The 15,738-nt window shown below is 41.2% G+C and overlaps 1 protein-coding gene across 1 annotated transcript in view; it reads right to left on the reverse strand.

Moving 5' to 3' along the window:
- SEMA5A (semaphorin 5A) overlaps window positions 1–15,738 on the reverse strand; it is a 384,818-nt gene that overhangs the window by 206,746 nt on the left and 162,334 nt on the right. The gene's annotated exons all lie outside the window — the stretch shown is intronic.

Below are 15,738 nucleotides of genomic sequence, written 5' to 3' on the forward strand. Positions count from 1 at the left end.
TGTAAATCACAGTCTACCTGCTAAGGGCGTGAAAGCCCTGCCAAAGGAAGAAAGCCATGACCAACCATTCAAAATGAACTGATTAGGGACCACTCTTTGGCAGAACTTTATCAATTCAGTGAGAGGTTACATAGGTCTGAGGTGCTCAATCCTTGCATATTCCAAAGAAAAGTGTGACCCCTCACTGTCTACTGGGAGATCATTTCTAAGACCTTAAAATATCCTGCCTGATAAAAGTGCCCTAGTATACGTGAGGGCCTTGGGCCATCCCAGATCCTCTATGTTAGCAATGTGACTCATGGTGGGGACTTTGACGATGTTGTGTCAGTTTGACCTCTACAAAGGCTAGAGACTGAATTAACTAAGGTAGTCGCATGAGCACTCCATGGCTATTGACTGAGGAGAAAAAAACAAACAAACCCTGGACACTGAGGCTCAAGTGAGATTCTCTGGTTGGCACTATTCCATACATATTGTCACATGTCATTGCCAAGAGAATTGAGCACTGTCCAGGGCATTCAACTAGGAGAGGACAAATAGAAGCTTACACCTGGACTCTCCCAGACTTTGCTCTATGCACTTAACTTTTCTAATTTCCATGTGTATCCTTTTTCTGTAATAAATGGTAACTATGAGTATAACAACATTTCTAGTGAAATCATTGGACCCGAGGGTGGTTATGGGAACCCCTAAGTGGGAGGTCATTCCTCTTGTGATGATAATCAGTATAATAATAAAACCCATGTACATTTTCTTGGAAGCTATTCAAATACAGATATGTTGGTCTGCATGAGTCAGAAAGACACAGAATCACTCTCTCACTTTATCAGGGGATTATTTAACCTGCTTATCTGAGAAGAGATCTCAGTTCTCCGGGATAGCATAAGAATCTCCTAGGGGGCCAGTCTAAAGCTTTTCCAAAGGGGCAATTCTTTCATAGGATCAAGCTCGCCAAATTCTTTATATGAGCTGAAACAGACATATGGCTGGAAAACAGATAAATATCATTCATAATACAATCAGTGCATTTCATTGTGTTCTTTCCTCACATATTTTACAGCCCACAGCAACCTCATTTTTTTCTAAACCAGTACAAAAAATTCTCTACTTAAGAATGTTTACCTTGTATTCTTCCACAGAAACCAACAAGATGCCTATAGCTTAACAAAAGTGGCAGGCATCCCACATTGTTCTAGTCTAGTGAATAATTAACAGCAATATTCAATGAAGAAAGGCAAAATGAAATCTACTTTGGATAAATCTTTTAGGAAGACTGGAAAGGAGAAAAGTCAGATTCAGCATCATGAGTGCCCCAGTTCTCATGAAATTTGAACACACAGATGAAGGCACATTAGCTTACAGTGTCCTATGCAATTCCAGATGCATGGACTCCATACCAGCCTTTGGAAGGCAAAGCTGTGCTCTGCTTGCACTGTCATTCTCTGCTTGCAAGGTTCCACGGGCTGTCAAACTGCCTGGGCCTGGCTGTCAGTGCCTCTCAAACTCACCTGCTCTTCACTTCTCTTCTGTTTTTCCCCAACTCAGGCCCCTCAGTCACTCCATAAGCAGCTCCTCACTCTCTCACCTCCCCACATCGCCAACATGAATGATCTTCCCTTTCTGAATGATCTTCCCTCCTGCTTCCCTCCTGCTCTCTAACAAACAGAACAGGTAGGAAGCCACTGAAAAGTATTGTGTACTTCTGTTAATATCTCTGTTCTAATATGCAGTGCAACAGACCTTGAATGAATATAATGTTGAAAACTTCAAGGCACAATGCAATCCTAGAATCCACCTGTATCCTTCCTTAATGACCTCACGCACCATTCTCCATCCCTTATTCTCAACGAACAATGCCTGTCTATTACATTTATTGATTGGTGATTACTTTTAAGTAGCACTTATAGACTATATTCTATCACATTTCTAAGTGGTTTACATGTGAAAGAGTTTATATCTAAATAATGTAAATTTATTTTTAAAGCCATCTGTAATATTTAGAGAGTATAATTGTTAGTCTAGATTCTAGAACAAGGATTGGCAAATGATGGTCCATGGGCCAAATCTTGCCCATCACCTGTTTTTTGTAAATACATTTTTATGGTGAACAGCCCTGCCCATTGTTTATGTATGCTCTGTGGCTGAATTTGCGCTACACCGGCATAGTCTACTAGTAATATAGATAATTTGCTTTCCAAGGTCTAGAAGATTTACCCTCTGGTCCTTCACAGCAAAAAAAAAAAGGGGGGGGTGCCAACCTCTGCTCTAGACTGCCATAGAGTAAGAGCTCAATAAATATGTCATCAAACATACTAAGTATAATCCTTTAGTAACGGAGACAAAAATAATACATAACCTTAAAGTAAGAAGCAACCTCTGAACACATTCACTTAGATGCCTCATTTTATCAATAAGAAATTTGGAGCCTGACCAGCATAGCCAGGTGGTTGAGTGTCCACCTATGAACCAGGAGGTCAAGGTTCCATTCCCAATCAGGGCACATGCCCAGGTTGCGAGCTCAATTCCCAGTGTGGGGCATGCAGGAGGCAGCCAGTCAATGATTCTCTCTCATCATTGATGTTCCTCTCTCTCCCTCTCCCTTCCTCTCTGAAATCAATACATACATATATTGATTTCAGAGAGGAAGAAATTTGGTACAGCCAATCTGGAAAACAGAATGGCGTTTCCTCAAAAAATTAAGAATGGAACTTCCATTTGACCCAGTAATTCCACTTCTAGGAATATATCCCAAAAAATCAGAAACACCAATGAGAAAGGATATATGCACCCCTATGTTCATAGCAGCACAATTTACCATAGCTAAGATTTGGAAACAGCCTAAATGCCCATCAGCAGATGAGTGGATTAGAAAACTGTGGTACAGCTATACAACGGAATACTGCGTTGCTGTAAAAAATAAGGAATTCTTACGATTTTCGACAGCATGGATGGAACTAGAGAGCATTATGCTAAGCAAAATAAGCCGATCAGAGAAAGATAAATATCACATGATCTCACTCATTTGTGGAATATAATGAACATAAACTAATGTACAAAAATAGAACCAGAGTCATAGAAGTATCAAATAGACTGTCCAACCTATGAGAAAAGGCAGGGGGTGAGGGGGTAAGAGATCAACCAAAGGACTTGTATGCATGCATATGGGCATAACCAATGGACACAGACAGAGCAGGTGGGGAATCTGCCGGGGGGGTTGGAGGTGGCCGGGGAGAGGTCAATGGAGGAAAAAGGAGACTTATGTAACACTTTAAACAATAAAGAATTTAAATTAAAAAAAGAAAGAAATTTGGAGTCCAGAAGAGCAAGGGGACTTACTGACATTCACCCAGGCAGACATCAATGTAGTCTAGTCTAGACAGAACCCCCCACCCCTCACAGTACATGATTTACAACACATCACATGGCATCAATACGTAATAGCATTTCCAGAATGTTTCATTCCATGAGTTTTATATGGCCCGAGCTTCTTTCCACTAAAACGAGAAAGGCATACAGGAAATAATTACCCAACTCATGGACAAACATGGAGTGTTCTCTACACAGTCACACAAAACATCTTGAAACCCCAGCTAATTACTATACTTCCATTTCCTCCCAGAGAAAAAGCAAACCTTCTAGAACTCCTAGCATGGCCTATTAGTTGATGTTATCTGTGGTTTCATAAAATTTACACGCCTGACTCGCAGGCCTACTTAGGTACCAATAGCCCCAAGTCAAACACTCAAGATGTTAAAAGCATATGTTTTAAATGTGAAACACAAGCTGACATTTATGGCTTGAGGGTTGTTCTTGCCGGCAGAAGTGAATTTCTGTATTGGCCCAGCATGCCCAAGAGAACTCTGCACTCACACTTTCAAATCACCAACCTTGACAAGGACAGGTTGACAGGTGATGTATGGTCAGAGGACACAGGGAAAATAAATGCTGTTTTTTCTTTTGTTTTGCCCGCCTTGGTTTATTTTGGTGAAGCTGTGGTTGTTCTCATTTCCAGATACCAGCACCTGGTTGTCTAATAGCTACTCTGCTTCCCAGCATGCAACAAGCCACTGCACACGGAGCAGGAGCTGTATTTATGAATTCCTTGCAGAGAATTGTGAATTCGGTGTCACAGCCACATTTCTAATCTTGTTTTCAATTTTCTTGACAAGTGCATGTACTCATTTCCTGATGTGTCCCCAAAAGACTTCAGAGACCCTTGCTGCTCTGTGCCCAATTTCATGGCATTCATCATGGTCAACTCTAATCACTTGCTTGATCCCATTAATGTTCCCTCACTGGGCCATCCGCCGCCAGGGGCATGACAGCCTTCCTTCAGCAAACACATGTAACGACGCTGTGTCTGGCCTTGCTTGGAACTAGAGACACTACAGGAAAGTAAAGTGAGAAGGTTCTTCGTCTCATTAGGTGGATATTCTAGGGACAAGGACAGAATCAATAAAAGAAGTAGTAAGTGCCATGGTGTACTGGTTAATAACAGAGGACGATTTTTAGACTGAGGCTCAGAGTGATGTTATGCAGTCTCCAAGGAACTGCTGAGGAGACATTAAGCTGAGATCTGAGTGACAGGAAAAAGCCACCTGGGAGAAGGGCATTCCAGGGGGAGGCCCTGAGGTGGGGATGAATCAGGATAACTGAGCAACAGAAACAAGGCAGGGGCGTATGAGAGGTGAGGCCAGGAGAGCCGAGGGGGAGGCTGACAGTTCAGATAAAGTCCTGCAGGTCAAGGTGAAAGGTGTAGATCTTATTCAGTGGGAGCAATTAGAAAACTCTTGCTGTAAAGGTACTGATAGCATTTTAGGCTTTGCAGGCCGTATGGCCTCTGTCATAGATACTCCACTCTGCTGCTGTCACTGCAGGCAAATGTAAAGGAGTGGCTGTGCTGGGCTCCAAGAAAATATTCACAGTAAAAGGAGAGCTCTTGTTCTCACAAACCCCGTTCTATGGCACAAGGAAACCAAGGTGTATGCCAAGGGGTGGAAGGGGGAGGAAATGGAGAAAGAATTGGGGTGAGAGGGGAGGTTAGAATTCTTTCTCCATTTTTTATCTTTTTTATCCTCACTTGAGAATATTTTTATTGATTTTAGAGAGAGATGAAAAGGAGGAGAGAGAGAGAGAGAAACATCACAACTGAGCCACCTAGTCAGGGCACTTTGTGCTTTAAAAAGCTCCTATGGCCATTGTGTGGAGGATGGACCACAGGGGACATAGAATGCAGTCCAGGGAGAAGGAGGGAAGGGCAGATTGAGGAGATGTTTTAAACTAATTGGGGAAATAAGGAATGTAAGGAATTAGGGATGACACCCAAGCTTCTACTAGAGCAGCTCAACTTCTGAGAGCATTTCTGAGATAGGACAGATTGGAGGAAAAACAGGTTTGGGGGTTTGGAAACAACCCAACAGTTCTTTTATGGATGCCTGAGAGGAGATCCCCACTGGAAATCCCAATGGAGAGATGAGTAGGTAGGTGCAGGTGGTTCTGTGGTTCAGGTGTGGTTGAACTGCAGATAAAAATGTGATATCCATCAACACATAGATGACAGTGAATACAGTTCTGATTGGGATATTAAAGGAAGCAGGTGAGAACAAGAGGAAAATGGGACCCCACACTGAAGGGTCACTAGACATTTGTGGAATATGAGCAAAGGAACAATAAACACAGGCAAGAATGAAGGTAAGAATTCCACCTTCTTCCTGAGTGTGGGCATGTTACTCCTCTCCAATCTTCTACAACTCCTATAGGTAACTGTAGAATCGTAGACCTAATAGCCATGATGGTATTGATCTTAGAATTAATTTGACTATTTAACGCATTCCTGAGATAATAAGCCATTTATCTGCATGTGCTTTTTAGGTGTCTCCCAAGAGGATACTATTTCTAGTGCCATAAATATAAATTCTAACCTCCCCTTCTCACCACAATTCTTTCCCCAGAAGTGACATCTTATAATCTCAGGTAGGTCCCAGCCTCACTAAGGATGCACTTCCTCTCTGTGAGCTCCCTTGAAAGACAGACTGTTGTTGGTAGTAATCAGATGGGTAACTAACAGCCTTTGTGAACCAGTTGCTAGATATTTGTTTGGATTTGTTCTGCCTTCCAGTCAACCCATTTTATGTGCATGAGCAGGAAAAGAGGCTAGCATGTGTGTGCGTGTGTGAAGAGATTTAGCTCTGCCTGCCTGTGCCTCGGGGTGTGAAACATAACAGATGTTACAGTAACTACAATGTTTTATGCTTTAACAAAAGGATGAAGGAGGTGGGGGTAGGCTCACATGTAGACTCTTTAGATTCCAAATCAGACCAGGAAAAAAAAAAGACTTTGCATACAGTTATAAGAAAGTGCCAGTGGAAAAGAACCCCCACAGAGTTCAAAGGGACCTGTGTTTATCAGACAGAAACAATTCTTATAGCCTCAGGAACCCACTCAGTGTGCGAGGAGGTTGTGCAGTTGGATGGTATCAGGAGCTGAAGCCAGCATGCCTTTGTCTCGTTCTCTCTTTGTTTGCAACTAGTGTTCAAAGAAAATCACTGCGTAAAGCATAAACTGAAGTGGGTCAACATCTGAATTAACATTGTCATGAAAAGCAGTTTCCTATTATGAGCAAGATAACAAGTGGCTTCTCAAATCCAGGCGTCGCTATCTAGCTGCAGCTCTGCCTTCTTCCCGGGCCTGTACGCCGGGCCTGCTTTGCCTCCTGCAGGGATGCTCTCATGCACCCAATGATGGGACCGCAGCTTCCTGACCACACCTGGGAGCCCAACTGCAAGAAAAAGTCCTGACCGAGGGGAAGGCAGAAGCTGGCAAGATGTAGAGAGAAACTGTCTTCTGAAAAATCATTCTCCTTCCGGGGCCCACTCACACAGGCCTTCGTCCCATGCCTACCTGAAGGTCACATCCATGGCCCAAGCTCCATCTCATTAATTATAACTGCTGACAAGCCATTAAAAATCTCATTTCATTTTACCGTTCACCCTCCTTTTAACTGACTTTTCATAATTATAATTCTATTTTTGATATACTAGGCCTATTCAATTTAATGCCATACAGTGATTTCAGAACTTCTAAAGAAAAAAAAAGATGAATGCTAGACTGTGTCCACTAAAGGATATGCAGTCCTTGCTTGAGAATAAGTAAAGGGGAAATTGCAATGCATTCTATTTTCATACCTAGAGAAAGAAATGTCAAGTTAATTACATATGGTCAGTATAATAAAGCTGTCCGTTTAGAAGGCCTATAATTAACAAGAATTGTTTGCACAAACAGGATCCACCAAGCTGATGGTGCCAGCTTGCATTAGTTCTTTTCTCACCCCACCGGGTATAAACATTTCTATTTTTGTTCTTCCCTAAACATAAACAGTATTACATTAAAGATAGCTGGGACGGGAGAGCCTGGCAATACCTTTTAAAGTCTGGTGTAAATATAAACCTCTTTTCAAATGTTGAGTTTGTCAAAAGGATTAGGGTGACAAGAGAGGGTAGGAGGAACTGTTATGGAAGAAGCTGTCATTTAATTGATGTCAGGGTAAAAGCCCCAGCATTCTCCTGACTGTGGGAATAGATCCTACTAAAGGAGACACACAGCCCTGGTCGGGCGGGTGCCCAGTGCAAAGATGAGAGGAGCATTTGAATCTTTCATCTCTTAAAATATATAAGGCAAATTATTTCTCTCTACATCATATAGTATATAGGATGAATATTTACAGATAAATTTCTAATCTCATTTTTTTTAACTAAAGTTGTTTAACTCAGTAGATTCATCCAGTAGATTTCCTTTGTAACTCACATTTGGATAGAAATTATGAGAATGCCTTTTTTTGGTGCTGAAATTCAACTAAAACAAATGAAGACAGTGGATCATCCTGGAGCTCACTGCAGGGTCACCTGTGCCGTCCATTCACAGAACCCTGTTAGTTCCTCTTCTTGACCATGCTTCCCTCTGTCCCTTCTGCTACAACTTTGGTTTGGCCACCACTCTCTCGCATCTGCACCACTGCTCCCCAGCTATGCCAACAGTCACTCTCTCAGTGCCTTGGCCATCCAGCGCCCCCTGCCTCTGACTCCACATCAGCATCCTTAGATGAAACCTCAGCAAACTGCACTGATCTAGCTCCCTGTTAGCTCTAACCCCCATCTTCCTGCCATCGAACGTGCACTTTGGGCTCTGACTGTATCAAGGCCTGTTGGTCCAGGGACTCTCCAGAGCTTCCTTTATCTACCTTTTCTCACCTGGAGCTCCGTTGCCACCCTTCAGAAGCCAGCTGCAATGACAACTCCTCCAGGAGGCCTCTCTGGGTCTCCTTAGACAAGATGAAGGACCCCTCCCATGTGCGTATGATGCACAAGCTTTGCCCAATGAGGCCCCATGACCCTGATTACACATCTGTCTCCCCACTTCCTATATTCCCAGTGCCTGATGCAAAATTGACATAAAGGAGGCACTCACTCAATGAAAATGTACTTAGTAAATGAATGACTGCTGTTTCAACGAATAACTAAGTGAATAAATTGTCAACACTGGGAAACAAGAAAAAGTGATGAATGTTAGACGAGTTCTTTGGACTATGTTTGGGGTGCTCTGTGCCTCTGTAGTGCAATGAGCACCCCTAGACTCTATAACAGAGCCTCTCTTTTGGGGTAATGAGGTAGATGATGAGATATATTTACCTCAAAACTTTTTGATTCAAGGAGCAAAGAAAGCACTGACTCAGAGCCCCCCTTGTAAATGCGGCAACCAGCAGTGCTATGGAACCTTCTGTGAATCTGAGGAGAGGGAGCTCAGATATGTTGATCTAGGCACCGCATGCTTCCCCTCCCAACTGGGGCTCCAGCTCCTCAGCACAGCACCAAAACCCCCTCCCTCACCTGCCCTTCCCCCCTCCACACACACACACACACACACACACACACACACAACGTAAGAACAGCATGATACAAACAAGCTCCGGGCTGTAGAACTTTAGAGCATGGCCACTGCAGTCCAAAGGCCAAGATTCTCATCCCTGCTGTGCTCCAAAGACACCTCGGCCTGTGGACTAGTCACTGCACATCTCCTAGTCTATTTCCGGTGCTGTATAATAGGGTAGAGACAGAGCCACTCTATAGACTTTTATAAACACTAAAAGACATGCCATTCATAAGAGACTCAGTAAATATCTCCTGCTGGGTTGTGATTTGATGTTGTGAGGCATTGCTGGAATTTAAGACTGCTATATTCTTTCACAACCTGACACTTTATTTTCATCCAGTAGATTCCTTTTGTAACTCAGAGGTCAGAGTAATGGAGTGGCCAGAGAAGGGGGTTCCCACATGTTAGATGGAAACTGAATCAGTAAAAAGTTTGAGATCCCTGGAATCTAAATGACTCCTTTCTTGCATGAAGAAAACTATACAACTTTCTTTTATGCCTATAGTAATTATTTCTCTATACCAAATTTTGTCTTTTCTTTAAAAAGTTTAAACTTTCATCAATCCAATTTATTCTGCCTTATGTTTCCACACCACATCTTGTGGGTTTATTCAGCAGGGAAGTATCCACGCTAGCATAACTCAACCATTTCCTTGAGTGTGAGGGGAAGAAGTAAACCATGGGAAAAGTTACCCTTTGAGGGCAAAGAGTCCACCCAGTTTCATAAGAACCATAGGAACAGAAGAGGTAGAACAACCCGGAATCCAAGACTGCAATGTTCTGAAAATTATCTCTTTGACAGCATTTCATGGTGGATTCTCCTAAAGTCATGGTAACCGATTTTGGGATTGTTGTCCTCATTTTAAAAAAAGATAATGAGAGGTTGTTTTTGTTTAGTTTCTAAATTCAAGATAAACAAGAATTTTGACGGTGACATCATCTGTCAGCAATGGCTTTGAGCCCTTTGGCCAGTTCAAGGAACTAGTCACCATATGAATCACCATTCACCTCAGCAATGGGTCTTCATATATATCATCTGTACTATTTGGAGGTGAATCAGAAGTCAGCATCAAATATGGGCGCACACATTTGGCGATAACATATAGGAATGGGATTTTGATTCTATTAGCAAACCCAGATAGAGTACAGAGTGCAAGATATTAAGAAATTTGTCAGATTAAGTATATTTCAAAAAGAGACAAGCTTCCAATAGTCTAAAGATCAGTAACTGTGTTTTTCAAAATATATATACTGAGAAAGTAAAGGCATCAATAAAGAGAGATTAGATTAAGAGATAGAGACCCAGGCAAGATGACCTATTTCAACAGTATTCTCCAAAAGCAATTTGTATTATACCTTACTTTTGATAACAAGATAATAGCTATCAAAAGTAATGAAACTTTAGTATACACCCTTGAGGAATTTTACTTCAGATAATATGGTGAAAATAATAAATCTGAGATGAAAATAATAACACCAGTATTGGTAGATATTGGTTTCATACAATATTCTAAGAACTAAGCAGAGCAACTCCATGGTTATTTTACATGTGCATTCCCAAATCTTTGTAAAAACTTTGCAGGAAGATATTATTATTCACATGATTCATGAAAGAAAACTAGAAGTCAAAGAGCTAAAAGACAAAGAAGAACAAGAAACACAAATGATGAATGCTTTTAATTTTATAATTTCCTCTCTCAGTCTATGATTTATCATTTAAATGTCTAGTTTTTTTATTGTCTCCATACTATTGGAGAGACTATGTTCTTGGGAAGCAGGAAACTAAGTATGAAGTCATCCTCTCCACTATGAAGTCCTTGCTTGGGGTACAATAATAAATAAAACAGAAATCTTGCCATCCAAACACCCAAGTCTATGCAGGATCATGTACTTTCCTCATTGAAAATAAGAGTAGAATACATGGTTCTTTTTTCAGAGAAAGGCAGACAAGTGACTAAAATTAGGCAATCATGACCTCTTTTTTCTGTGATAAAAGACTGACTCATGTATTTCTTACATGTTAAGAGTTGTAGATACATTTTTAAATGAACTATTTACTTTGAATTCAAATATGGCTTGATCTATTCCTAACTACTACATTCACACAGCTTTCCACAGAATTTTTTTTCCAACTCATCTTCTTTATTACATCTACTAGAGGCCCAGTGCACAAAATTCGTGCACTGGGGGGTGGGGGGGTCCCTCAGCCCAGCCTGCACCCTCTCCAATCTGGGACCCCTCAGGGGATGTCCGAATGCTGGATGTCCTAAACCAGCAGTCGGACATCCCTCTCACAATCTGGGACTGCTGGCTCCCAACTGCTCACCTGCCTGCCTGCCTGCCTGATTGTCCATAACCACTTCTGCCTGCCAGCCTGATCACCCCCTAACCACTCCCCTGTCAGCCTGATCGACACATAACTGCTCCCCTGCCGGTCTGATTGCCCCCAACTGCCCTCCCCTGCTGGTCTGGTCGCCCCTAACTACCCTCCCTACAGGCCTAGTCTCTCCCAACTGCCCTCCCCTGCCGGCCCTGTCACCCCTAACTGCCCTCCCATGCTGGCCTGGTCGCCCCTAACTGCCCTCCCCTGCTGGTCTGATAGCCCACAACTGCCCTCTTCTGCCAGCCATATTGTGGTGGTCATCTTGTGACCACATGGAGGCAGCCATCTTGTGCGAGGGTGTGACAGTCAATTTGCATATTACCTCTTTATTATACAGGATACTCTGTCACTTCTATATCATGGTCCCTTACTCTGGTCATTCCGATTCTACTGTGTGTCTCTTATACACTTTAAAATCTGTTGGCTATTGGTCTGTTATATGGACCAGGGGATGTAATTTCTGCATTGATTGTCTCATTGAGGTTTATTCTTTAACTCTGTGCTCATCTTCAGTAAGAGTAATTCCAACAAGAGCCCACAATCCAGGAACTATCCTGGAGCATTGCTAGAGAGTGGAAGACCAAAGACCCCTTTTAGAGCCAAAGATTTGGTGTGTAGATGTCAAGTGTCTATTTCTTGACCTTGGACTACTCCCTGGTAAGGAAAGTACATGTTTGGGTCCCCCCATGGGATTCTATAGAGTAAGCTTGGGATTCCAATTTCTCCTTCATGGGTCTGTTTCCACCCACAGCCAGCTGCATTCCCTCTTCTATGGGGGTGATATGCGGTGCTTCTGGACTTCCACTTCTCAGGTAGGACGACAGCCCATTGTGGTTTGTAGCTTTCTATAGGAAGTGGAGTTCCTGCTCTCCCTGCCCACCAGGATTCCCTAGCACCTACTATTCCCATTTCTAAGCATGTTTGAAAACCCTAGCCCCTAAGGCCCTTCAACATGGGTTCCTATTGAGGATTCTACACTTGATTCCTCTTTTTAATATCTGTCCTTGGGACTTCCCCTTTCTTGCTTTTGGGGCAGCTCTGTATTTTGTAATGCCATTATATGAGGGTAAGGGATTTCTCCCATAAGCTCAGTCTGCTCTTTTGCTGGAAATCTTTTATAAGAACTGTCTTCATTATGCTTTCACATCAGTTTCTCAGTAACTAGGAAAACTACTACAAATGAACAGAGAAAATTTGTTGAATGCTCTCCCAACATTTTCACGTTGACAAATATTAACATTTTAAATCTTCAGGGAAGAGGTATGTAATTTTCAGTCCCTACTTTCAATTTTACATCTGTCTTTTCAAAATAGAATTTAAACTACTAAAGTAAATCTAATTTAACTGCTAATTATATCCAAAAAAAGAGAACATAAAAACCAAGTAAACACAGTTAATCTACTTGCCCCATGGTTTTGGGATTCAGCCCACACACATGCTAATCTCTGTACTAGGCCCCGTGCTAGAGAAATACCAAATGTGAGATGATTTTAGTGTTAGTAACTGAGGTTAAAGCAAAAACTCTTTAGTCTCCAACTCAAATCTTAATTTTTATGTGCAAAACCATATGAAAATGATTAGAGGAGAAATGATGACCTGCCCAAAAACCATTCAGTATATCACCTGCCCCACCCCCTGGGGGGAGGGGTCCTCAGCAAGATATCTAGGCATGATATTTGAGATGTGGCTTTTTTGTTTTGCATTTTTTTGTTTCTTTTAATATGGTTTTAAAACCCCCAGTAATTAAAGATTCCGGGGCTCTATAGTCCATTTCATCAGAGCAGGATTTTTCATGAGCTCTTACAGTCGTGTTTGCTTCTTCTGATAGTGTTTTGTTTGTGTGGTTATGCAGTCGAGGAGCTGGTCTCAGACTATAAAAGGCATAAGTCCTTCTAATCTACAATGAACAATTATAGCACACAGGAAATCATTGCAAAGTGCTGATATAATCTTTTCTGTTTTACTCCATCTGAAAACGCACACTGGTCCGTGAATGTCCCACAGATGATAAAAACAAACTGAGCACGGAGGCAGATGTGGCCATGTGCTGGATCTGCTCTGGAAAGCAGTACGGCTGCTCCTCCACCTACCGCAGCAGAAGAGGGGGCCACAATTATATGGCAGGCCAGGAATGGGTCAAAAGCAAACTGCTGCAGTGAGAGAAGATCGAGAAGCTCACGTGGTTGCATTGGCTGAGAAGTAGCTCCAGCACTAGCACATGTTTTTGCTTGGCTTGAAGTCTTAGAGAGAGTTGTTGCTGCATAACAAAATTACACATCCTTTGGGAGCTATCTTTCTCTCTGTAGGAGTGTGAAATTCTTGGCGATATCAATGGAAGCATCACATAGGTATGAAGGCAGAGGAATCCCAGAGTGTTTGAGAATTACAAAATGAACCACATACAGAATATTCTCCAACGATACAACCCAGCCCCCTGCCCAGCAACAGTTACATGGTTCTGGCTAGGAGATACAGATCTGCAAAGAATCCCTTGCTCAGTTGCAACAAAAGCAACTGTTAATTCATGCAATGGGGTGACTGAATAAAAAAAATAAAATAAAAAGGCAACTCAAGTGGCCAGGAAGAAAATGGGGTATATGGAAGTAAGACAGGGCATGAGGCAAGAAGATATAGCAAAGAGAAACATAATATTTCATTGGTTGCTTAAAGAAGAAGATAGCTAAAAAATCCTGGGTGCTCAGGTTTGGCTCAGGGGAAAGTGAAGTCCTGAATAAGAATGGTAATGATAAACACATGCAAAGTTCACTGTAATCTTTCCATTTTTACTCTCCCTGCTGCAAACATTAAATTTTCTCATAGCAGCCATCTTTAACAACCAACTCTGTCAATTTATTATTTCCATATGTTCTTACATTTTCCCCCCTAAATTCCAAACATTGGCCTCAAGAACTTTCAAAAGCTGAATTAAATCAGAGAAAACATTGAACAATTTTGTGCAGACCCACCTTTGAGTTTAAAGAATTTATATCTATAAATGGTGTGAATACTACATTTGGTCCTTAATACAAATGTATTTTATAGCCTTGCATGAAATTCCTACTACATATCTATATTAGTCAGGTTTCACAGGTCTACATAAATTTTTTTCATATAAAATTTTCATTGGAGGCAAGTTACTTATATTCACAAAAGCATCCTGATAGCATTTTAAAGCTTCTCCATTGAGAGATAGCTTGCCTTTATCATGCCCCTTGAGGGGAAGAAAAGCTTAAGAGGTTTCTAATAAACAGTTTATCAACATCAACCACTAGTAGTTAATCAGACCAAAGATAGAATGAGATTAAAATGAAGAGTGGATTCTTTTATGCCAGCTTTCATATTGCATAATTATGACTTCTACAATTTTATGGCATGAGTTCCTTAAAATAGGAACATAATCAACCATCTTCAAAGACCATCAAATTCCCATTGCCCATTATCAGGACACACGAAAAGGTACCAGCAGATCTTTCTATTCCCTCAACTTTTTCATGAATCGTCTTTCAAATTTCAAGTCATTCAAAAAAATTTTAATGAGAAAATAAAAAAATGGGAAATTCTTGCACTTCTTCATTTTATCTCAGATTTGGTTGGGAATAATCTGCTAGGGCAGCAATTCTCAACCTTTTTCATCTCACAGTACACATAAACTACTAACTTCTGTGGAAAACATGAAATTATCATATTTTCTGCCGATTTTACGAAAAATGGGTATAATTTTGATTATTCACACCAATAGCTATTGTTGTATTGGCTGTTTTTTAATTTGACAATCAGGTATCACATGTTTTAAAAATTCTTGCAGCACACCAGTTGAAAATCACAGTGCTAGGGTAAATTTTCTGATTCTTGTCAAGAGAGGATTGACTCAGCGTTTCAATTAAAAAGAGTATTTATTTTTGAATTTTTGAGTATTCATTGTTTAGAAAGAGACACAAGATAAGGTAGACATCGTTTATCAACCAGAGGTTTAGAATAAAAGAGAAGAGAAAGACATATTCCATGGAGCAGATAGGAAACAGAAACAGACTTATGAATATTCATGGGGCACATACACCAGAACCAATTACACAGCTGTGGAGACAAGCTTTGATGCCCACCAGTCTTCTTTGCCAACAGAACCTGGTTTTGTTAAACAGCAGGACTGGGAGAAGACTAAGGGGAGTGAGGTCCTCCCCTTGAGTATCAAATTTAAGAGGGTGCCAAAAAAAACTCACCTATCAAAACAATACCTTCATGCAATGTTTTTAAAGGTCTACATTAACAACTTATAAAATCCCTAATGAACAAACTGCCCACATTTTTAATAAAGACATTAGAGCTCCAATAGGGCTTGCCAGGAGACTGCACTGATTGGATCCTGATTTAAAACCCAGATAGTTTGTTCAGTATGAATTTTTTGTCATGAATATTGATTTTTTAAAATATTG

This window comes from Myotis lucifugus, unplaced genomic scaffold, assembly GCF_000147115.1.
Source record: "Myotis lucifugus unplaced genomic scaffold, Myoluc2.0 scaffold_153, whole genome shotgun sequence".
Classification (NCBI taxonomy): Eukaryota; Metazoa; Chordata; class Mammalia; order Chiroptera; family Vespertilionidae; genus Myotis; species Myotis lucifugus.